Source organism: Anomaloglossus baeobatrachus, chromosome 6 (assembly GCF_048569485.1).
Source record: "Anomaloglossus baeobatrachus isolate aAnoBae1 chromosome 6, aAnoBae1.hap1, whole genome shotgun sequence".
Classification (NCBI taxonomy): domain Eukaryota; kingdom Metazoa; phylum Chordata; class Amphibia; order Anura; family Aromobatidae; genus Anomaloglossus; species Anomaloglossus baeobatrachus.
In genome coordinates this window covers 248,664,539-248,690,055 of record NC_134358.1, presented here as the reverse complement: position 1 = coordinate 248,690,055, position 25,517 = coordinate 248,664,539, and the positions used below count along the sequence as shown (strand labels likewise).

The following is a 25,517-nucleotide window of genomic DNA, read 5'->3' as shown; positions in this document are numbered from 1 at the left end:
GCAGTAATTAAAGCAAGAGATGGCTACTATGAAGAACCTAGAATATGAGACATATTGTCAGGTCTTTCACACTTTTTTGTTAAGTATTTCATTCCACATGTGTTAATTCATAGTTTTGATGCCTTTATATATATATATATATATCTATATATATCTATATATATATATATATATAGATATATATATCTATATATATATATATATATATAGATATATAATATATATATATCTATATATATATATATCTATATATATATATATATATATATATCTATATATATATATATATATATATAGATATATATATATATATATAGATATATATATATATATATATATATATATATATATATATATATTGTGAGACTGTGACCGGGGTTATCTATGACGGCCGGTATGTCTCGCCCCGGTTGTGCTCACTCCATGATAATCCACTATAGGGTTAATGCTGTTTTCCCTACAGGCTGAAGGGAGGGATAAATAGATTCAGGAACAAGGGCAGGTGTGCCGGGTGTGAGGGGGTGATCACATCTCCCTGAGTGCTCTGCCGGAAAGGCACCTATGTACTATTGTGAACTTTTTCTTTGGAATAAACCGTGTGCTGTGAACCTTGGTGCCTGGATCCCGTGTCTTCTGCAGCGCAGCCGACGACGCTACCTCACATATGGTGGAGAATCGGCGGGCATGACAGCCGGTGAGGTGTAGCATCCATCCCTGGTGACCCAGCTGCACATGTCCTGGATTCGAGCGGCTATACTACAGCCCAAACCCGGCGACGCCATGGAGGACATACTAAAGCATTTGGCTCAGGCTAATGCACAGCAGCAACAGGCTAATGCACAGCAGCTACAAACCAATGCACACCTGCTCCAATCCTTGCAAATGCAGGAAAAAAAATTCCAAGAACAGATGGATCAGGCCAATGCACGTCAGCAGCAATCCTTGCAAGTGCACCAAGAACAGATGGAGCAGGCCAATGCACGTCAGCAGCAAGCCTTGCAATTGCAGGAAAAAAAGGCACCAAGAACAGATGGTTCTCCTGGCCAAGTCGATCCGTGCCAGACCGGCAGCAACAACCCCGGGACCGGATGACGACGGCAGCGTCCGGAAAGCGGTGAGACAAGCGTTGCAAAAGATGACCCCGGGTGATGATGTGGAAGCGTTCCTGGCGGTGTTTGAGCGGGTGGCCGAGCGGGAAAAGCTGCCGACCCCGCAGTGGGCTGAGGTATTGTCGCCCTATCTGACGGGGGAACCCCAAAAAGCGTACCTGGACCTCTGTACCGAGGACGCCATTGACTATGTGACCCTGAAAGCCGAAATACTGGCTCGGTTGGGGGTGAATACCTATGTACGGGCTCAGCGGGTAAATCAGTGGTTCTTTGAGGAAGCCAAACCCGTACGCTCCCAGGCCTATGACTTGTTGCATCTTGTAAAAAAGTGGTTGCAGCCTGACACTCTGAGCCCGGCGCAAATGGTGGAAAGGGTAGTAGTGGATCGTTTTGTGCGCACTTTACCCGTCACCGTTCAACGGTGGGTCGGACAGGGTGACCCGAGTACCCTGGACCAATTAGTGTCCCTGGTAGAGCGGCATGTGGCTACGCAGGACTTGATACGGGACACTGAAACTTTGCGTACCGCCCGTCGGTCCGGTCCCTCTAAGCTTAGGGCCAAGGACCCACCGCTGACACCGGTGCGGGAGTCCGCTACCGTCCCATCTGAAACCACACCCTCCGTCCCTGAGGTCCGGAAAACTACGTACTCTAAACGACAACTCGTCAAGGGGGTGTCCTTCCCTATTAGATGTTGGCGGTGCCAGCGGGTGGGACATATGGAAGCCCAGTGTCCACTCACCCCGGAGCCCATGGATTGTGGGGTTACCCGGCGGGGTTCAATGTATGCTCAGGTGGTGTGTACCGCTGACCTGGTCTACCCAGAGACTGAGCCCCACTTGTGCCAAATTCAGGTGAATGGATGTCCGGTTACAGGCTTGTTGGATTCCGGAAGCTTAGTGACCCTTGTGCGATCAACCCTAAGGGCTAAAGTAAAGGCCACAGGACGTACCGTGGGGGTGGTTTGCATACATGGGGACCGCCGAGACTATCCCACGGGGATAGTCACCATCACAGCACCTTGCGGTCAGGTGCAACATGAGGTGGGACTTATTAATACTCTTCCCTATGATGTGATCCTAGGAAAGGATCTGCCCTATTTTTGGACTTTATGGAAGGGACCTCATAAGTCCCCTCAGATATTGGTCAGTCCGGGACCTGAGCCCTACAATCCTGAATCCGGGACGCCTGCCGTAGGGGTCCCCATGATAGGGACAGGATGTGAACCTGATAGGTCGCCCCTAGAGGTATTGGCAGGAGAGGCTGAGACGGTCGAGCCCATCCCGGAGTTGGAGGCGTCCCCGGATACGTTTGGGACAGCCCAACTCCAGGACCCTACGTTAATACATGCCCGGAGTCGGGTGACAGTAGTTGACGGGGTGGCACAGCTGCCTGGTGCCCAGGTAAGATACCCCCATTTCGCTCTTAAACAGGATTTACTCTACCGGGTAGATGAAATACGGGGCGTAGGGGTGGAGCAGTTGGTGGTGCCCCAGCCGTATCGCCGGCGGGTCCTCGACTTGGCTCATAAACACCTGATGAGTGGTCACCTAGGGGTCAAGAAAACGCAGGAGCGAATATTGCAAAGGTTCTATTGGCCCGGGGTCTTTGGGGAGGTAAAACGGTTCTGCGAAACCTGCCCGGAGTGTCAGCTTACCGCACCCCTGACCCACTTTCGCAGTCCGTTGGTACCGTTACCCATTATAGAAGTCCCTTTTGAACGGATAGGGATGGATCTGGTGGGGCCCCTCGTAAAGTCTGCTCGAGGGCACCAGCATATCCTAGTGATCGTTGACTATGCCACCCGGTATCCAGAGGCGATACCTCTCAGACATACTGCAGCCAAGCTTATAGCTCGGGAGTTGTTTGCTGTGTTCTGCCGGGTGGGGTTGCCCAAGGAGATCCTTACGGATCAGGGGACCCCATTCATGTCTAAAGTGACCAAAGAGCTATGCCGGCTACTCCAGATCAAGCAGTTGCGTACGTCTGTGTATCATCCTCAAACGGACGGTTTAGTCGAGCGTTTCAATAAAACCCTGAAAACCATGCTAAGAAGGGTGATCTCAAAAGACGGGAAAGACTGGGATATGATGCTTCCCTATTTGATGTTTGCCATACGAGAGGTACCACAGGCATCCACGGGGTTTTCGCCTTTTGAATTGTTATACGGGCGACATCCCCGGGGATTGTTGGACCTGGCAAAAGAAACATGGGAACAAGAGCCCACCCCCCATAAAAGTGTGATTGAACACATTTTGGGTATGCAGAACCGCATAAGTGCGGTCATGCCAATTGTGAAGGAGCATTTACAGGAGGCTCAGGCCGCGCAAAGCGGCCGCTACAATAGACAAGCCACCATGCGGACCTTTAAACCCGGGGATCGGGTGTTGGTATTAATCCCCACAGCGGAGAGTAAATTCCTGGCTCAGTGGCAAGGCCCCTACGAGATAAAGGAAAGAGTCGGGGTGGTTAACTATAAAGTATTGCAGCCTGGTAGGCGGAAACCTGAACAAATATACCATGTCAACCTATTAAAACCTTGGCAGGAACGGGAAAGCCTGATGGCTGTTTTTTCCCCACCTCCCTCCTCTTCGGATCGTTCACATCCGGCTCCAGCGACCTCCGGAGAGGACGAACCGGAAGTAAGGATTGGAGAAGCCCTCACCAAGCAACAGAGGCGAGAGGCCAGACGGTTGGTTCAGCAGAACCCCGATGTCTTCTCCGAGCTGCCCGGTAGGACCAGTCTGATACGACACGATATTGTCACCGAGCCCCACCTGAAGGTACGCCTGAAGTCATACCGGGTACCGGAGGCTCGACGACAAGCCATATCGGAGGAAGTAAAGACAATGTTACGCCTGGGGGTCATCGAAAAATCCCGGAGTGAATGGGCTAGTCCGATTGTCCTAATACCAAAACCCGATGGCTCCTTAAGGTTCTGCAATGACTTTAGGAGATTGAACGAAATATCCAAGTTCGATCTCTACCCCATGCCCCGGGTGGATGAGCTGATTGATAGGCTGGGACAGGCGCGATATTTTACCACGCTCGACCTGACCAAGGGGTACTGGCAGGTGCCACTAACGGAGTCCGCCAAGGAGAAAACCGCTTTTGTTACGCCGGAGGGTCTCTTCCACTATGTTGTCTTGCCTTTTGGGTTACATGGCGCTCCGGCCACGTTCCAGAGGTTGATGGACTTAGTGCTGGAACCCCACCAGGCGTATGCATCAGCGTACCTGGATGACATCATTATTTACAGCTCCGATTGGCAGACCCACTTGGAACAGGTACAAGCGGTGGTGGACACGCTTCGAACAGCCGGATTGACAGCCAATCCCAAGAAATGTGCATTGGGACTCACGGAAGCCCGCTACTTGGGCTACGTGATAGGCCAAGGAGTGATTAAGCCCCAAATTAACAAGGTTGAGGCGATCCAGAAGTGGCCTAGACCCCTGACCACGAAGCAGGTTAGGGCCTTCCTGGGTATCGTGGGGTACTACAGGAGGTTTGTAAAGGATTTTGCGGGACTATCAGCCCCGTTGACGGACCTTCTCAAAGGCAAGAAGTCCGTCATGGTGCGCTGGACTCCGCAGGCCGAGGACTCCTTCCGGGCCCTGAAGGAGGTCCTGTGCGGACAGCCCGTTCTGGTCAACCCTGATTTCCGGAAGGAGTTCATTGTACAGACTGACGCCTCGGAGGTCGGCCTGGGGGCAGTGCTGTCTCAGGTGGTTCAGGGGGAGGAACACCCCGTCACCTTCTTGAGTAGGAAGCTCACCCCTCCCGAGCGGAATTATAGCGTAGTGGAGAAGGAGTGCCTGGCGATCAAGTGGGCCTTGGAGTCCCTACGCTATTATCTGCTGGGACGGCAGTTTCGCTTGGTGACGGATCACTCTCCACTGGTCTGGATGAGGTCCGCCAAGGAACGGAATGCTCGGGTTACCCGGTGGTTCCTTTCTCTGCAGAACTTCCGGTTTACGGTTGAACACCGGGCCGGTAGGTTGCAGGGCAACGCCGATGCCTTGTCCCGCGGCCCGTGTTTGATGGCTGGAGTTCAACCCCGCACGCTTGAACTGAGGGGGGGGTATGTGAGACTGTGACCGGGGTTATCTATGACGGCCGGTATGTCTCGCCCCGGTTGTGCTCACTCCATGATAATCCACTATAGGGTTAATGCTGTTTTCCCTACAGGCTGAAGGGAGGGATAAATAGATTCAGGAACAAGGGCAGGTGTGCCGGGTGTGAGGGGGTGATCACATCTCCCTGAGTGCTCTGCCGGAAAGGCACCTATGTACTATTGTGAACTTTTTCTTTGGAATAAACCGTGTGCTGTGAACCTTGGTGCCTGGATCCCGTGTCTTCTGCAGCGCAGCCGACGACGCTACCTCACAATATATATATATATCTCTATATATATATATATATATATATATATATATAGATATATATATATATATATAGATATATATATATATATATCTATATATATATATATATATATATAGATATATATATATATATATAAAGGCATCAAAACTATGAATATATATATATATATATATATATACTATAATATATATATTATACTATGATAAGAACCATAAGCAGGTTTCCTGGCATTTAAAAAAATCTTGGAAAACTAGTATTACATTGTGGATGGTCATTTATCGCCAGCAGATTGGTTACTTAATTTTTTAACTCAATTTTTGAGCAAGTGGCAGGTCCTTTTTAAATGCCATACTGTTATTTACTATTGGAGTCTATGGTTTCTTATCTTCATATAATTTCTAGTAGTAGTAATGTGCTAGTAGAAATTATCTCATTCCCCAGTCAGTTCGTAACTCAGCAGTTCCCCCAAAACCTCTTAAGGCTATGTGCGCACTAGGCCGTTTTACCCGCGGATTTGCTGCGGAAATTTCTTGAGAAAGGTTTGAAATCTTTCTGAAGACATTTCCCAGCAAAACCTATGGGAATAAAAAATAGCTGTATGCACGCTGCGGATTTTTCTCAAGAAACTTTCTTGAGAAAATGAGCATGTCCATTATTTTCCGCAGGTACCTGCGGAATACCCCCGGAATTTCACTCCATTCACTGTAATGTAATTGCGAAATTCCAAGGGTATACCGCAGGTAGCAAATGATGTGCAGTATACCCCCGGTATAGCCGCGATTTACCTGCGGTAATGCTCATCGCTGCCTGTGGTTTTGCAGGGAGTGATGTCATTATGCCAGGAAGAGGAAGCGGAGCAGAGTAAACACAGACGTCACACTCCCTGGACGCCGCACAGAAGCGCTTCCGTGTGACGTCCGGCGGGTGCCCGTGCAGTCTGTGTCCCACCTCCGGCCCTGCCGCTGCCTGCCCTGCAGTGTGTCAGTGTCTGCCCGCAGTGTCAGCAGCTAGTCACCCTGCAGCACAGGCAGACACTGACACACAGCAGTACGTGCAGCCGCGGGGATGCCGAGCGCTGCTGTCAGGAGGTGAGATGAGATCATTACCTGCTGTGACGATCTCCTTCCTCCTGATGTCACCGCGGTCACTGCTGTCTATGCCCGTCTCGCGAGTGGCCCGAGACTGTCACTAGCGGTGACGTCATGGGCTCTCGCGATACTGCTAACAATGCGGCGGGCATAGAAGTCAGTGACAGCGCTGATGGCAGGACTGCAGGAGATCATCACAGCAGGTAATGATCTCATCTATCCTCCTGACAGCAGCCCTCGTCATCCCCTACAATGACCTGGGCTATTGATGTTAGCTCAGGTCACTGCATTGCTCTCCCAGCCAATGGGGAACATTCTGTTCTTAATGGACTGGGACAGTGACTATGGTATGGATCGCCGTGGGACGCCCCCCCTTATTGGATTACGCCGGACGTGGAATTGATTGTTCTTATCAATAAATTGGTGAAAGAGGGAATGTGGGGAGTGTTCTTTTTCAAATAAATTTTTTTTTGTTGTCTATTTTATATTTCTTACTGACTGGGTTCGTGATGTCAGGTATCTGATAGACGCGTGACATCACTAACCCCAGGGCTTGATGCCAGGTGACATTACACATCTGGCATCAACCCCATATATTACCTCGTTTGCCACCGCACCAGGGCAACGGGATGAGTTGGGGTGAAGCTCCAGGATTGGCACGTCTAATGGATGCTTCTGGGGCGGCTGCAGCCTGCTATATTTAGGCTGGGGAGTGTCCAATAACAGTGGACCTCCCTAGTCTGAGAATATCAGACCCCAGCTGTCCACTTTACCTTGGCTGGTGATCCAATTTGGGGGGGAACCCACGTTTTTTGTTTTAAATTATTTATTTAATGTAAAATAACAGCGTGGGGTGCCCTCTGTTTTGGATTACCAGCCAAGGTGAAGCTGCTAGCTGTGGTTTGCAGGCTGCAGCCGTCTGCTTTACCCTAGCTGGCTACAAAAATAGGGGGAACCCCACGTCATTTTTTTTTAATTATTTATTTATTTTTTTGCTAAATACAAGGCTAGGCACCCTTTAGTGCCACATGAAAGTCACTAAAGGGTGCCAGCTAAGAATATGCAGGGGGGTGGGACATATAGGTCTTTCTCATCTATCTATCTATCTATTCATCTATCCATCTTTCCCTCTATCCATTATCTGTCTATCTATTGATTATCTATCTATTATCTATATTATTTATTTCTGTTCAGCATTAAAAAACCGCGGCAAAACCACGGCAAAAACGCATGCGTTTTTCCCGCGGATTTGTTACGTTTTTTTACCGCAGGTGCGGTAATCTTCAACTCCCAGAACTTTCTCAAGAAATTTTCTTGAGAAAAATCACTTTTCTAGTGCGCTCATAGCCTAATAGTTACAATCATTCAGACATTTCTCCAGTGGTCTCAGCAATGCTGCCTAACTCTCTTCTGAATAGGGTGAACACTATACCCTCCTCCCTTTTTCTTCTATTTTTGTATATATATTTTTGTGATTTACATTGGGTGATTTTTTAGCGTAAATTGAATAAAGGCTGATTTTTAAAGGGTATATTTTTGGTTGGCTAACTCTCTTCTGAATAGCAACAATAATCACCTCCTCACACACTTCCCCTGCAGTCACTTCCCCAGCTTATACAGCAGTCTCATCTTACTTTTGTAGTAGTTACAGCAGTACAAAGACCCACCATCACCCGCTTCGCCTTCCTTTTGCTTGTGATCACAGCAGAAACTCCTGTCCACTTTATCAACAAACAATAATAGCAAACCTCTTCCAGAACATATAGTGCTGCTTCCTTTCTATCCCTGCCCCGATATACGTACTTCCCACACAGACCCTGCTGTCTGGAACCTTTATTCAAGTTTCCTATTGCTGCTAACTTTCCTGGATCAATTTCTCCTAACATAAAACAAGACAGGAGTACTAACCATTGCCATTTTAAGATAGCTAACTGTGTGTTCTCTGCCCTGCAAAAGAGGTCTGTGACCACTTCTTCTTTTTTGTCAGTGTATCTTGAGTGCATCTTAAAATGCACCAAAAAGGCACTGCGGCAAAAACGCAATGCGTTTTTGACGCGTGTCATGTAAAACTCTTGAAGGTTCCTTACACCCCTCCCCAAAATCAGCCAAAGATCGCCATGATGATTATCTGATCGGCCTGAAAGTTTAGGAATTTACGACTTGGGGATGGTAGAGCTACAGCCAAAAGATGTACAGAAAAGACAATCCTTTGTTCTGTTGGAGGGAAAACTCCTAATACAGTTTTTTACGTGGCCCGTTAATGCTAGAAAAAGGAAAAACATACTGCCAGAATCCCTGTGGAGCGCTGAACCCAGTGCACCGTTTACCTTGACTGGGAGATCGCTGGTATCACAACAAATTAGTATTGGCCAGTAAAATGATGCTAGATGCGTTGTGTTTGGTATCTATGTAAATGTAAAATCGAGATATAAAATATGATGTTAATATCTTTCACCTGTGTGGCCCAGGGGCAAAGATATGTGAAAAGCTAGAATTAAAAAACTTGGTGACACTATTGGCACAGCCCACAAGAGACTGTAAAATGAGGTCACAGAGAGGTGGTTACCTGAGGGTATAAGAGCGATCAGCTCCTTGCTGGGGGGAGTCAGTACAGGAGGACATCAGTAAGTGGTGATGCTGGACGTTTCTACCATCTTCTCTTGGAGACCCTTCCTCCCTAAATTCGGACGTCACATCTATGGCACGAGTTTAGTAAGTTTCACGTTTATACCTTTTATTTTTATGTAACTGTCTATACTGTATTTGTATTGTTCCCTTTTGTAAATTCTTGTAAATTTTTGAACACTGCCTATTTTCGGATTAAATACATAAAATTTAATAGTTTGTTTCCTTCTGTTCTATATACAAACCCAAACCCATCTGAAAAGCCTTCTGCTATCTGAAACGGGTCCCCAGCTACCTGTAGAAAGTCTGGGTGGTGGCAGCGTAATTATTATTGCATAAAATTATTGGAGTGCTATCATTAAGGGTACCGAGGTATATATATATTCCATTAGTGGGAATCAGTGATATATACATTTACCCTCGCTGTGAGACCTCATTATTAGCTCAGCAGCCTCATTTTATGCATTGTCCTGCAGTACCAAAAGTGGCCTGCCGACAAGGGGGGGCGCTAGAGAGTAGTCGTGTTCATGACAAATTAGTGAACAGCTGCGGGATATCTGAGTGACTCCCCCGGCTGTTCATGACAACGCGTTTTTACCGCGTTTTGCGCAGTGCATTTTTTTTTAAGTCACATCTATTGACTGGAGGCTTCAAAAACTCTGTAAAATGCAAAAACAATTGACATGCTGCATCTTGGGTGCATGTTGAAAAACACAGTCAAGATACAGCACACAAAAGATGCCCACTGTGGACATCAAAATCGAAATCTCCTAGACTTTGTTAGGAGAAGGAATTTTGGTGCATCGTTGTGACCTCAAAAACGCACCAAAAATGCAGCAAAAGATGCTCTGTGTGAACTTTGCTTTAGTGGGATTGAGATTATCACAGTTTGGACAATGTCTGTTCAATAAGCAGCAAGAGAAAGTAGATGACTGATTTATAACAGCTTTAAGGCGGGCTTTGCACACTACGACATCGCAGGTGCGATGTCGGTGGGGTCAAATTGAAAGTGACGCACATCCGGCATCGCATGCGACATTGTAGTGTGGAAAGCCTAGATGATACGATTTACGAGCGCAAAATCGTCGTAATCGTATCATCGCTGCAGCGTCGGCATAATCCATAATTACGCTGACGCGACGGTCCGATGTGGTTCCTCGTTCCTGCGGCAGCACACATCGCTGTGTGTGAAGTCGCAGGAGCGAGGAACATCTACCGGCGTCACCGCGGCTTCCGTAGGATATGCGGAAGGAAGGAGGTGGCCAGGATGTTTACATCCTGCTCATCTCCGCCCCTCCACCGCTATTGGCCGCCTGCCGTGTGACGTCGCTATGACGCCGCACGACCCGCCCCCTTAGGAAGGAGGCGGGTCGCTGGCCAGAGCGAAGGTCGCAGGGCAGGTGAGTGCATGTGAAGCTGGCGTAGCGATCATGTTCGCTACGCCAGCTATCACACAATATCGTACCTGCGACAGGGGCGGGGACTTTCGCGTGCGACATCGCAGCATCGGCTTGCGATGTCGCAACGTGCAAAGCCCGCCTAATTCTCTATATTAGATTTGATTGTCTTCAAACAGTCTTAAGATGCAATCTAATGATTTTTGAAGACTCTGATTATCCAGTGGTGGTAATTAGAAGTTAGAGTGCTCCTGTCACCAGATTTGTTCCCTATAAACTGTGACCACCACTAGTAAGCCCCTTTATTCAGCTTTGTAGAATACTGTATATAAGTTCCGAGGCTGATCTGCATAAAGTAAAAAAACATATTTTATTATACTCACCTGCGGGCTGGTCGGGTCCAATGGGCATCGCTGATCTCTTTCCCAGTCATCCACACAGAGGTCTCCATTACGCTTCTGTCCACATGCACATATTTCTGTCCTGCGGTCAGAAGTGGGGTACTCTGGGAACGTACAGCTGTGACCACATAAAAACTCAGTGCTGTCGCGGCTCAGCCAGTTTCTGCCTGAAGCTGCATTGAACTGCCATATTCTGTAATGTGCCCACGCGCTGCAACTTCAGGATGTATTAGAGCTGAGAATACGCAAGTGGATTACGTCAGACCCGGGTTGTTTATTTCTTTTCACTTACAGGATTTGTAATGGGGGGCTCATAGACCCTGAACCATGACTAATCGAGGGCTTAGTGGCAGCTGTGAGCTGTCATTAACCCCTTATATTACCCTGATTACCACCACACCAGGGCAATCGGGATGAGCTGAGTAAAGTGCCTGGGCAGCTGAATGCTGCTATTTTTAGGCTGGGGGGGCCAATAACCATGAGCCTTCCCTGCCTGAAAATACCAGCCACCAGCTGTCGGCTTTATCATGTTTGGGTATCAAAATCAAAATCGGGGGGGGGGGCACAACGTTTTTTAAAATATTTATTTAAATAATGAAAAAAAGCATCTTGGGTCCCTTTTATTTTGATACACAGCCAAGATAAGCACACGGCTGGGGGCTGGAGCCTATAGATGTATGCTTTATCTGCGCTGGGCATCACAATATCCGTGGGACCCTACACCAATTTATTTATGTATTTTTACACTACTATAGGGACGCAGCCAGCATGTGCGATTCCAACCATTCACAGACATTGTCACACAGGGTGAGGGCGCAATCTGACTGCAACCACAGATGCTGGGATTGACATTGGGCGAGGGAAGTAGTGAATATGTATGAGAGTTAATGAGTGGAGATGGAAGCAGTGCAACAGCCGTGCAGGAGATTCTGGAAGTATATCTGTCCTGCTCTATTTCCCTTAGCCCTTTCTACTACTATTTTACAGCACAATGTTTGGCTCCCCATAGACTTATATGGAGTTTGGCCTCCTGACAGATGTTCGGGTTCAAGTCCGGTCCCGAACCAGACCTTTTTTTTAAGTCCGGATGGACCTGCCGAACACGAATATCTGTGGGTTCGCACATCTCTATCTGTGGACAATCTCACCCCTGATGCTCCAACAATAGTCAGCCATTATATGTACATCCGATCTACCCTGATACCGTCCCTCCATGGCCATCAAATCTTGGTGGAATTGTTCACCTTATTTATCACTGATTGCACCAAGGTTTTCAGGGAAATTAGCAAGACTGCTATGTAGAAAATGCACCTTGAAGCGCATGCTGTAAGCAAGCAATTTGTAGCATTCCAAAGGGGGCTTTACACGCTACGATATCGTTAATGTTTTGTCGTCGGGGTCAAGTTATTAGTGACGCACATCCGGCGTTCCTTGAAGGAGGGATTGTTCGGCAGTCACAGCGACGACGACGACCAGGTAAGTATGTGCGACGCTGCCGTAGCGATAATGTTCGCTACGGCAGCGATCACAAACAATCGCATGCGCGACAGGGGCGGGTACTTACACGCTCGCTATCGCTACAAATTGCTAGCGATATCGCTACCGTGTAAAGCCCCCTCAAGAGTTTCTGCACAATTTTAGTGTTATTGTTTGCTTGTGTATTTTAAAGAAAGTCCATGACAGGGTCTTTGAATGATAATCAAATGTTCATCTTTGATGAGCTGCCGAATCTGTGGACAATTAAACACACACACACACACCTTTTTTTTCTTCAAATGACAGGATAGGAAATGCCAAAATTAGATACTTTAAATGGTCTCTTTCAGTTGGAAAAGCTTTAACGAACTGCATCATAAGACTGTTTCATGTGCAGAGGTGGGGATATAATGTTCTTTTATCAACATGTGGCTCATGTACACTGTTTGGATCACCAGGTTTGCAGTCAGATCTTGGAGGCCAATTCCTTTCCACCTAATGCTTCTCAAGAGCTCTGCTGTCCCACATGCACAGAAAATAAGAATAATTGGTGTATCCATGTTGCTGACTAAGAAGTAAGCGTACCATTTCCAGGTCAACACTGATGATCAAATTTTGTTTGTGATACTGCAACAACTCAATTACTCTCTTAATGTCTCCATATTCTTCACAAATAGAAACTGGATAGCCAGTTGGGACTGCACCAAATATTTGCCATTGTGGAGTAGGACACACTTTAAGCTCTGTTTTGAGCTATCGATGAACAGTTACCTTTCATTTACGTTATTGATTGGCATTCCCAATTTCTCAATTAAACCATCTATGTTATGGCAATACACAAAGACACTGTCACTTCTAAAGTATTGCAGAAATGCACTTTCTCTGGATCAAACGGAGGAAAGCTTTGCTCCATTATCAAACAAGTTTTTATCATGCAGTCTTGATGCTACGGTAGGAGATCTGAAGCCTTTTTTTTTATGAGTCCCAAATCTCTTGCCAAATTGTTCAACTCATGCTGGTTATATCCCTGATGAACTGAGAGATCTTCAATTTCAAAATCGTCATCATTGCTGTCACTTTGTTCTTCACCATAATGTTGTTCTTTAAAAGAGGGTAGTCCAAGGTAATCTGGCACTGGGATTTCAGCTGAATGACGCACTGAACGGACAGGTGATGGTAGACTAGAATACTCTTTTATATTTTTTGTTCTTGTTATATTTTTTCACTATGCACCATTTATAGTCACTGGAATAATCTCTTGGCTCTCGCCAAACCATAGGTATACCAAATGGCATCTTATCATGTGTTCTCTTCGTCCACATCTGTAAACTCTTGACTCAGTGCTTGCTCACCTTGTGAGGGGCCCAAAACTTATCTTGATCACCAAGTTTATCTTTGAAATGTGTATAATACACTTGCTTGACAAATGTGCTGATGTTCGTCGAGAAAGGTGAAACTACCAGAGATATAACAAAAGAAATTAGAACTGTTTAGGCACTTAGGATGAGAGAAAAAAGTGAAGTAAAATCCAGCATCCGCATATAAAATTAAAACATGGCTTAATTGTAAAAATTAAAAACCAGGAAAAACCATGACAATATTCCAAGTTGACTAGATAGTCTGTCTACACGTTTGGAACAGTTAACCTGTTCTTAATCATGACATGTTTATACTTACGATGAGAAATCCAGACAGACATGATCTGAAAGAAAGGAAAAAAGTGAGTTAACAAATAAAATCCACAAAATTCTGCTAAGCCCTTGTATACAGACTTTCGGAATATGTTTCACTACATAGAGCGGCACACAACGTCTTGCCACAGTCTCATGTGTAACTGAATAATCTAGACAAATAACCTGTTGCTAGTCATCAAGGTTGTCCAAAGATCCCTACTTAATAGCGGTTTGCTTTTAGCCAAGATAAGCACACTAGTGCTACCCTTGATCCAACCTAGAGTAATTGCATTAACCCTTGTCTGGTACCATGGGGTTAATGTGCAGATTGGTATAACATGATTTTTTTTTTTTCATGTTACCAGACAAGGTTTAAGATAAGCTGTATAGAAAAACAAACTGACTTGATAGAAGAAAAGTAACTGCAATTTTGAAATTGTCATGTCTATTTTAGTCAGTGGAAAAATCAAACACAACAAAAATGATGTTCAAAATTGATCCCCAGTATTATTTGTAAGCAGCAGTTACGAGTTTAGACCATAGAATACAATCCAAACTGTGAAGACTGAGGATTGTAGCTCCATTTTGTGGCTGTATTTTGCTGGAAGATACTGGTACACTGAAGAAGCCAGATAGCAGTATCAGAAAGGTAGATTAGAAATACAACACATCAAGATGGTCACCAAAATTAAACTCTTGAGAACAACAAAATAAAATTTGTGGACTGAGCTGAAAAAATATGTTGGTGCAGCTCTGTCAGTGGTAGTGGACAAACATTTGGTAGCATTTTGGGAGACTTGTGGAAAGCTACTCAAGCATTTCAGTAATGTTAAGCCATTAAATGACTATGCTATCAAATATTAAGAAATTGTATATAAAATGTTTTACCCTTTTATACAAATAATTGTTAAACAATGAGCGGACATTAATCTGTCTCTGCTATGAAATTAAAACACATGGTCATATGATCTAGATAACTTTAGATTCTGGGTCTCTGCTTCTGTTTTACCACTCACTGAATGTTTCAATTAAATATGCACACATACCCAAATTAAGTCAGGAAATAAGGATTTTTGTTAAATTATAGACCATAAATTATTCAGATCTTAATCCAACTATGTAAGTCCTCCTTATAAATAAATCAGTAAAAGGTAATTTGATGGGAAAACTAAATGAATGGCTAAGCGTAAAGGTCTCATTGGCACATTACAGATATCATTTATGCCTTTTAGACCCTAGAAGAACTGTCACAAAATGAAAACTGGATTTATTTTCTAACCCGCAAAATGAATGCATTTTATAATTCAAATTGCAAATTAAAAGTCCTGTGTTTAAAAAGTGGATTGTTGAATGAAATGCTGTAGCTGCCTTATAATTGGCTCTTTACTATTATACACAAATCTCCTAAATGCAATTTCTGTACATGAAGAAGGTCTAGCTTATTGACCAAAATGTTGTATGTACAATTAACATGCATATTTAATGTCCAATGATTTTCACCTCAATCTAAAGGCCGCTTTACACGCAACGACATCGCTAACGAGATATCGTTGGGGGTCACAGAATTCGTGACGCACATCCGGCCTCGTTAGTGACGTTGTTGCGTGTGACACGTACGAGCGACCACTAACGATCAAAAATACTCACCTAATCGTTGATCGTTGACACGTCGTTCATTTCCCAAATATCGTTGCTGGTGCTGGACACAGGTTGTTCGTCGTTCCTGAGACAGCACACATCGCTACGTGTGACACCTCAGGAATGACGAACAACAGCGTTCCTGCGTCCTACGGCAATGAGGTGGGCGTGTCGTTAATGCGGCTGGTCTCCGCCCCTCCGCTTCTATTGGCAGGCCGCTGTGTGACGTCGCTGTGACGGCGCACGAACCTCCCCCTTAAAAAAGAGTTTGTTTGCCGCCCACAGCGACATCGCTAAGAAGGTAAGTATGTGTGACGCGTAGCTCCGATATTGTTCGCCATGGGCAGCGATTTTCCCATTACGCACAAACGACAGGGGTGGGTGCGATCGCTAGCGACATCGCTAGCAATGTCGCAGCGTGTAAAGCGCCCTTTAGTGTGTAATTCCTAGTTGTTCCGATCTATAAAAAGGAGTAGAACCATACTGGTGCACCACCTATTCTGAGTGCCATGATCTACATGCAATTGTATATTACTTGTAGACGTGCCATGTGGTGCTTGTCTAAGGAGTAGCAATTCTAAGCATTTCATCTAAGAAAGATATTTCTGTAGTTTGGTGTGAATTAGACTTTGCCAGGTTTTTTATTTTAAGAATAGAATACAGCTCCAATTTCTCAGATGTTGGTACACTGTGTAAAATGTAAAGAAAGTAAGAATGCAATGAGTTGGAAATATCTTATATATATCTTATATTTTGTTCATAACAGAACACATATCAGAATTTGAAATGCATTTTTCAATTACATTTGAAAAAATTAGCACTTTTAGAAATTAATGGCAGCAGCAAATCTCAAAAGAGTTGAGGCAGGGCCATATCTACCATTGTGTAGTATTTTAACTTCTTTTTACAAAGATTTGTAAATTTCTAGGAAGTGAACAAACTAGTTGCTTGAATTTTGGAAAAGGATTGCTGAAATACTCTAGTGCGGGCTTTACACGAGACGATATATTGTGCAATATGTCGTCGGGGTCACGGTTTTCGTGATGCACATTCGGCATAGTGCACGACGTCGTCTCGTGTGACACCTCTGAGCGACGCAGTATCGCTCACAAATCGTGAGTCGTGTACTCATCGTTAACTTTCATAATATCGTTTATTTTCATGGGTGCAGGTTGTTCATCGTTTCCGTGGCATCACACGTTACTCCGTGTGATACCACGGGAACGATGAACACAGCGTACCTGCGTCCCACGGCACCCGCCGGCTTAATGGAAAGAAGGAGGTGGGCGGGATGTTTACATCCCGCTCATCTCCGCCCCTCCGCTTCAATTGGCCGGCTGCCGTGTGACGTCGCTGTGACGCCGAACGTCCCTCCACCTTCAGGAAGTGGACGTTCGTCGCCCACAGCGAGGTCATCCGGAAGGTAAGTGCATGTGACGGGGGTTAAACGAGTTTGTACACCATGGGCAGCGATTTGCCCGTGACGCAAAAATGACGGGAGCGGGTACGATCGCTCGTGCTATCGCATGATAGATCAACTCGTGTAAAGCAGGCTTAACAGTTATTTTTAAGGATTGCTGAAATACTCTAAAGGCCCCGTCACACACAGAGATAAATCTTTGGCAGATCTGTGGTTGCAGTGAAATGATGGACATGTTGTTCCATTTGTGCACAGCCACAAACCTGGCACTGATTGTCCACAATTTCACTGCAACCACAGATCTGCTGCAAATTTACCTCTGTGTGTGACAAGGCCTTACCAGTTATTTTTATATATCAAATAATTTTTTTAGATGGTATGGCTAACAGTGAGTCAACTTTTTTCCTTATTTTCCATTTACACTGACAAGCAAAAGGGTAACAATGTTTTGAACTTTTGCCTTACAGGCTCCATATCTCAGCATCCACTATATTTGTGAGTGTGAGACTACAATCATTTTATAGACAATAATCTTGGCTATCTCTTACAGAAATTTGATTTGCAACTATTTAGCAACTATTTAGCATTTGAATAGTTATGCTGATTCTTGTCATGTCCCTGCATTGTTACTGTTTTGCTCCTGGTCGTGGAAAAATCTTTCTCTTCCTGTATACTACAAATTACAACCTGTTCTGATATTCCCTAATATCTTAATGTATTATTAAATTGATTCCCAAGCGAAAGGTCACTGATTCGAATTGAGGAGCAGCCATGAAGAAGATTTTCCCAAAAAAAGAGAAACAGCATCATCCAGCTCATCAATAGCTGTCTCTTGGCCAATAAAATTGCCAAAGTGCATCATGTGAGTGCCATTACAGCTGGAAGAATACGAAATTAATTACATGCATCCATTAAAAAGCCAAGAGGTGAACGTCCAGGCAAAATATTGACGTTAACAAGTCTGCTCATCACATGATCTATCATCTCTGGCGCGACAAACATGGCAGTGGAGGTGGCTCATATGCTTCATAATAGTGATATCACAGATGTCTATGTAAGCATATTGTCATAAGATGCATCGGCTTGAGTTTGCAAAAAAGTAAGAAAAATGGACAGTAAAAAATTTAAAATGGGTGATTTGGAGCAATAAGACAAAAGTCAATAAACTAGGCTCTGAAATGGGTCTAGAAAAAACAAGGAAACAAGTGGCTAATGGGTCAAGAATCAAAGAAACTTCAAGTTCAGTTGAGAAATCTTGATGTTATGGGGTTGTTTCACAGCCAAAGCCATTGGATACTTGGCCAGGATCAATGGTGGACTCACTGCTGAACTATATGTGAGTATCCTACTTGACAAGTTACTTCATACACTTGAGTACTATGGATCTGAAAAGGATGACAATGTTCTAGCAGTACAATGACTGGAAGCATATCTCATTATTGGTGAAAAAAATGTTTCTGTAACAATGCAGTAGAGGTGCTGGTGTCAGGTTTCCAGGTTTTCCAGTTCTCTTTTGAATGAGCTTGCCCTCAGTTAACATGGAGTTTTAAGGTTCTGTTGCCCTACTTCCTGTCCAGCTGCTTAAAAGGCCGCCTCTCAGCCCAGTCCAGTGCCTGAGTATACTGCTTGCTGTGTGCTCCTGCTTTGCTGCTGCTAATCCTGATTGCTTTTGGATCCTCCTAAAGACTACCGACCGACCGACTCTGGACCTTACCCGGTTTCTCAAGCTGTGCCCGGATTCCGTCTGCCATCTTCGGTCAGCACTCTGCCCGGTTCTCTCTGGTTCGTAACCACTCTGGACAATCATCCCGTACGGACACTCCTGGACTTTTACCGCTTGCCCCTTGTGTCCCGGCTGCTGCGCATTTAGGCCTTCCGGGGTGATTGCCGGACAGTCCCTGTATAGGGGTTCGCTCTGGTGGTCTCCCTGGGGGAGTCCGGTGCGTGGCCCCGGGAATTCCCTCCGCTCCGTTTCGGGAAGGTATTGTGTGTATTTGTATTGCTGTGTTTGTTCCGTTGTTATCTACCGTGGTTACAGATTATAAAACATCTTGTATCAAAAACTCGTCTCTGCTGATCATTGCCCTACGCTATCGAAATCCTCAGAACATACAATAAGTATTACATTATACTATATTTCGCTGGGGCAATGACTGAGACACGAGGAGTAGATCAGCTCTTTTCTATGATTAACTCCTTGCAGCAGGAGATGGAGGTGGTGCAGACTAAACTTAGAGATGTGGAGGCACAGCTGGGTCATGATCACCAGGTACTGGGTCCGGCTATACAGGATTTGCAAGTCAGAGTGGAGGCTCAGGAAGCCGGCCCCACTACGTCCGTATCAGCTGCCGGTATGCCTAGGTTACCCCCATTCCGTTTCAATGGTGACCGTGGTCAGTTTCGTGGATTTGTGAACCAATGTATACTGTTTTTTGATGTACATGCTGATTATTACCGTTCTGACCAGTCCAAAGTGTTATGTATAATTATGTTATTAACCTCACGAGCACTGGCTTGGGCTAATCCTATGATAGAGAACCGAGACATCCGTTTAAATCACCAAGATGATTTTCTGACCGCAATGGCGCAAATGTTTGATGATCCGAATCGCCGTGCTACCGCTGAATCGGCTCTCCTTTCCTTACGTCAGGGAAAGCGTTCTGTCGTTGAATACGCCACTGAATTTAAGAGGTTAGTGGTAGACACCGACTGGGGAAACAATGCATTATTGTCTGTTTTCAGAAAGGGGTTGTCCGGTACCATCAAGGACGAGTTAGCTCGTTCCGAATCTCCAGGGGATTTTGAACTGTTTCTCCAGCACTGTGTGCGTATTGATACCCGCTTGACGGAACGTAGACAGGAAAAATGGGCGGCTGTAAACCGTGTAAACAACTTTACATTTCCTTCCAGAGAACCCGCTCTCAGGACGCCACGGGAGGCTGAGGACGTTCCTATGCAAGTAGACTCTCTGCAAAAGCGAGAGACCAATGAACGTCGCGAACACCGGCTCCGTGAGCGTTTGTGTTTCTATTGCGGTCAATCGGACCATTTCTTGATCGACTGCCCGAAACGTCCGAATCGCCCAAATAAGGTATTGGCAGCCATGGCAGAGTGTGACAACACGGACGCAGAGTCCGATATCTCTGAGGCAAGTGGACACTTGGATGCGGTATTTCCCTTGACTGTAATGTCAACCTCACCGAAGGACTCGGAAGGGAAATATACCCATCGCTCGCTCCCCATTCAGATCCGGTGGGATGGACAGCTAATACCTACCTCTGCAATGATAGACTCCGGGGCAGGGGGAAATTTCATGGACTCTTCTTTTGCCAGGAAACACGGTATCCGGACTCAGCAAAGATCCTCACCGGTTACCATGGAGACGGTAGACGGATCTCCGCTAATCTCTGGACCAGTCGATCGGGAAACCGTACCGCTAGAATGCGTCATGAAGCCAGGTCAGCAGGAGACCCTTGTTTTCATGCTCATTTCATCTCCTCATTTTCCGATTATTTTAGGTATTCCGTGGCTACGGTCTACAAATCCAGTCATCGATTGGGAGACTAAGGAAATATCCTTCCCACCGCAGAATATTCCGACCATTAGTCCAACTGTTCCGGTTCCAGTACCACCAAATACGGAGAGCACTGTACAGGTACCTGTTTTACCCCCGGTTTACCGTGACTTCGCTGATATATGTGACAAAAGAAAAGCCGACCGACTTCCCCCGCATAGACCGTATGATTGCCCCATAGACTTACTCCCAGGGGCGGAGATTCCGTTTGGTCATGTCTACCCGTTGGCGGCACCTGAGCTAGCAGCACTAAAAGAGTATATTGATGAAAGCCTAGCCAAGGGATTTATTCGTCCGTCTACCTCCCCCGCAGGGGCACCCATCTTTTTCGTGAAAAAGAAGGAGGGGACTCTGAGACCCTGTATTGACTACCGGGAACTGAATAAAATAACCATCCGGAACCGGTATCCGTTACCGTTGATTCCTGAGCTATTGGAGAGGGTCCAACAGGCAAAAATATTCACCAAATTGGACCTCCGTGGGGCATATAATCTGCTTCGTATACGTCCCGGAGACGAGTGGAAGACCGCGTTCCGATGTCGGTACGGACATTTTGAGTACCTAGTGATGCCTTTTGGACTTTGTAACGCTCCCGCGGCTTTTCAACATCTAGTTAACGATATTTTTAGGGATATCATGGACCAATTCATGGTGATCTATCTGGACGATATCCTAATCTTTTCTGATTCTCTACAGGAACACCAGGAGCACGTCAAGACCGTACTTACCCGTCTGAGGGAAAACCACCTGTACATTAAGCTGGAGAAATGCGAGTTCCACTGCTCACAAATACAATTCTTAGGTTATGTCATCTCTCCTCAGGGACTAAACATGGAATCTAGCAAGATACAAGCCATTCTGGACTGGCCGGAACCGGGAAACATCAAGGAGGTACAACGCTTTGTCGGTTTTGCCAACTTTTACCGACGCTTTATCCGTAACTTTTCAGAGATTGTCCGTCCCATCACTCTGTTAACCAAGAAAGGACAGAAGTTTGTGTGGTCCGCCCAGGCCCAGGAAGCATTCCATCGTCTCAAGGTATGTTTTACCTCAGCGCCAATATTAGTCCATCCGAATCCCGCACTTCCCTTTATCGTGGAGGTCGACGCTTCCGACTATGCATTAGGGGCCATTCTTTCTCAAAGGACCGGGGACAAGAGTCTCTTGCATCCGTGTGCCTTCTTTTCCCGCCGGTTGTCCCCTGCAGAAAGGAACTACGACATTGCGGACAAGGAATTATTGGCGATTATTTCCGCTTTCAAGGAATGGAGACACCACTTACAGGGAGCCGCGCAGCAAGTGATAGTACTCACGGATCATCGTAATCTGGAATTTCTTAAGTCTGCCAGGTGCCTGTCTCCACGGCAAGCCCGTTGGAGCCTATTTCTTAACCAATTCAATTTTGTCGTTACATACCGTCCAGGTTCACGTAATGGGAAAGCCGATGCCTTGTCCCGAATCCACGCCGTGGACTCCGTGCCTGGAACCCCGTCTCAGACCGTGTTATCGGATGCCAATTTCGTTGGAGTAATCCAGGACCAGGACTTGTGGAAGGACATCAAGCTGGCCTATGATGGTGACGTATTTCTTGCTGCCCCCCCGAATGATGTAACGCTTGTTCTTCGGAATGGTGTGTGGTTGAGAGAGCGACGCATTTATGTCCCGGAGGCCGTAAGACTTCGGGTTCTCAAGTTGGTCCATGACTCCGTGTTGGCTGGTCATAGGGGGGTACAGAAGACGCAAGAATTTCTGAGCCGTTTTTTCTGGTGGCCTACTTGCTTAAAGGATGTGAAGGACTATGTCCACTCATGTGTGGTTTGTGCCCGGTGCAAGGTCCCTCGTGTGGCTCCTACGGGACTCCTCCAACCGTTACCCGTGCCATCTCGCCCTTGGGGGTCTATTTCCATGGATTTTATTGTGGAGTTGCCAGTCTCATGCGGACACAATACCATTTTAGTGGTGGTAGATCGATTGACTAAAGCTGCTCACTTCATTCCGTGTACCGGTCTTCCCTCAGCCGCAGAGACAGTGGATTTGGTTATCCAGAATGTATTCCGATTGCATGGGGTACCAGACGAGATCATCTCTGACCGGGGCGTGCAGTTCACGTCTAGATTCTGGAAGGGGTTTTGTACGGCACTCCAGATTGATGTCTGTTTGTCTTCTGCATACCATCCTCAGACAAATGGGCAAACCGAACGGACGAATCAAACCCTGGAACAATACCTTCGATGTTATGTCAGCCATCTCCAAGACGATTGGTTGAAGATGCTTCCGTTGGCGGAGTTCTCATATAACAACACTCAGAGCAGCTCCACTAAGGTAACGCCCTTTTTCGCTAACTTGGGTTACCATCCGAATGTTTTGCCTAGGTCACCGGTTGCGGTTTCGGTGCCAGCGGTGGAGGACAGATTGACAGAGCTACGACAAAATCTGGAGGTTCTGAAGGACACTGTGGCTACGGCCCAGGAGCGTTACAAGAGGTCGGCCGACACTCACCGGAAACCGGCACCCATGTACAAGGTAGGGGACTCTGTATGGTTGTCCACCAAAGACCTGAGATTGGGTGTTCCTTCGCAGAAGCTGGGACAAAAATTCATCGGTCCATTTAAGATCACCGGGATCGTGAGCCCTGTGGCCTGTCGGCTACGGTTGCCGCACCATCTAAAGGTACACCCGGTCTTTCATGTGTCTCTCCTCAAACCTGTCTCCCCTAATACGTTTCGTGGTCGTGTTGTGCCTCCTCCTCCGCCTGTGATGGTCGACGGCGAGGAGCAGTTCGTGGTTGAGGACATTATTGACTCCCGGCTCCATCGTCGTCGGCTTCAATATCTGGTACGTTGGCAGGGGTACGCCCCCGAGGACGATTCCTGGGAACCGGTGGGTAACATTCGGGCACCCTGGAAGATCGCTCAGTTTCATCGACGGTTCCCGGACAAGCCGGGCCCTGATCCGTCCTGAGGCCATCTCTGGGGGGGGGAGTAATGTCAGGTTTCCAGGTTTTCCAGTTCTCTTTTGAATGAGCTTGCCCTCAGTTAACATGGAGTTTTAAGGTTCTGTTGCCCTACTTCCTGTCCAGCTGCTTAAAAGGCCGCCTCTCAGCCCAGTCCAGTGCCTGAGTATACTGCTTGCTGTGTGCTCCTGCTTTGCTGCTGCTAATCCTGATTGCTTTTGGATCCTCCTAAAGACTACCGACCGACCGACTCTGGACCTTACCCGGTTTCTCAAGCTGTGCCCGGATTCCGTCTGCCATCTTCGGTCAGCACTCTGCCCGGTTCTCTCTGGTTCGTAACCACTCTGGACAATCATCCCGTACGGACACTCCTGGACTTTTACCGCTTGCCCCTTGTGTCCCGGCTGCTGCGCATTTAGGCCTTCCGGGGTGATTGCCGGACAGTCCCTGTATAGGGGTTCGCTCTGGTGGTCTCCCTGGGGGAGTCCGGTGCGTGGCCCCGGGAATTCCCTCCGCTCCGTTTTGGGAAGGTATTGTGTGTATTTGTATTGCTGTGTTTGTTCCGTTGTTATCTACCGTGGTTACAGATTATAAAACATCTTGTATCAAAAACTCGTCTCTGCTGATCATTGCCCTACGCTATCGAAATCCTCAGAACATACAATAAGTATTACAGCTGGATTGACTCCACAGTCTCCAGACCTCAACCCAATCAAGCACTTGTGGGTGGAGTTAGAGAAAAAGCTGCATACATGCCCAAGTGAGTCAACCAGCATGCACCAATATTGGGAACATGTTGAAGAGTTTTGGGATCAGATTTGGTTTAAACAGGGTTGAATTTGATAGAGCATGCCCAGAAGGTTTCAGGCAGTATTGAAAGCCAAAGGTGGGTTTACAAAATTATAACAAAACAATAAAAATTAACATTTAGATTTTTAGGAGCAGAATAGTAACAATGCAGTTACATGACAATAATCTGCATAACTAGTCATATACTAAATAGTGCAAGTCAAATTTATGTATGAGCTAGCCAAGATAATTGTCAATAAAATGATGGATGGTAGTCTCGAAACTGTAGTGGATGGTGAGATCTGGAGCCTGAAAGTCAAAAGTTCAAAACCTTTAGAAATACATTTCACTATTTAAACACTTTTTTCTTTCAGATTTCTTCTATAACTGGGGCTTGTGCTACACATGAGTGTTAAACTTAATGTATGAGACTCTCTGATTTTAAAAGTCCAATATCAGCTTTATGAATTAATTTACAGATGTTCTGACCAAAATTGATCTTTATTCTTTCCTAATTTATTATTCTTCATATTCTTTTATGCTTCCCTATATTTTTAGTTCCCAGCCGGAAACCCAGGCAGCTGGGGGTTGGGGGCAGCCGTACCTGCCTGCTGTACCTGGCTAGCATACAAAAATATGGCGAAGCTCACGTCATTTTTTTTTTTTTTTAGTTTTTTGGCAAAAAAAATAAAAAATGCTTCCCTGGATTTTCCATTGCCAGTGAAGGTAACACCAAGCAGTGGGGGTTAGCAGCCAGTAGCTGCTTGGATTACCCTTAGCTAGCAATACAAAAAATGCAGCGGGAGCCCATATATATATTTTTTTTAATTATTTATTTAAATAACTAAAAAAAAAATGGGCTTCCCTGTATTTTGATTGCCTGACATCACAGTACTGTAAAAATAAATCATTAAAAAAAATGACATAGCGCTCTGCGGTATTTTTGATTCTCAGCGCAGATAAAGCAGACAGCTACGGGTTGCCACCC

General features: G+C 45.9%; 1 protein-coding gene across 2 annotated transcripts in view; it reads left to right on the top strand.

Moving 5' to 3' along the window:
- The window catches only part of FARS2 (phenylalanyl-tRNA synthetase 2, mitochondrial), a 581,883-nt gene that overhangs the window by 467,689 nt on the left and 88,677 nt on the right, over positions 1–25,517 (top strand). The window lies entirely within an intron of this gene.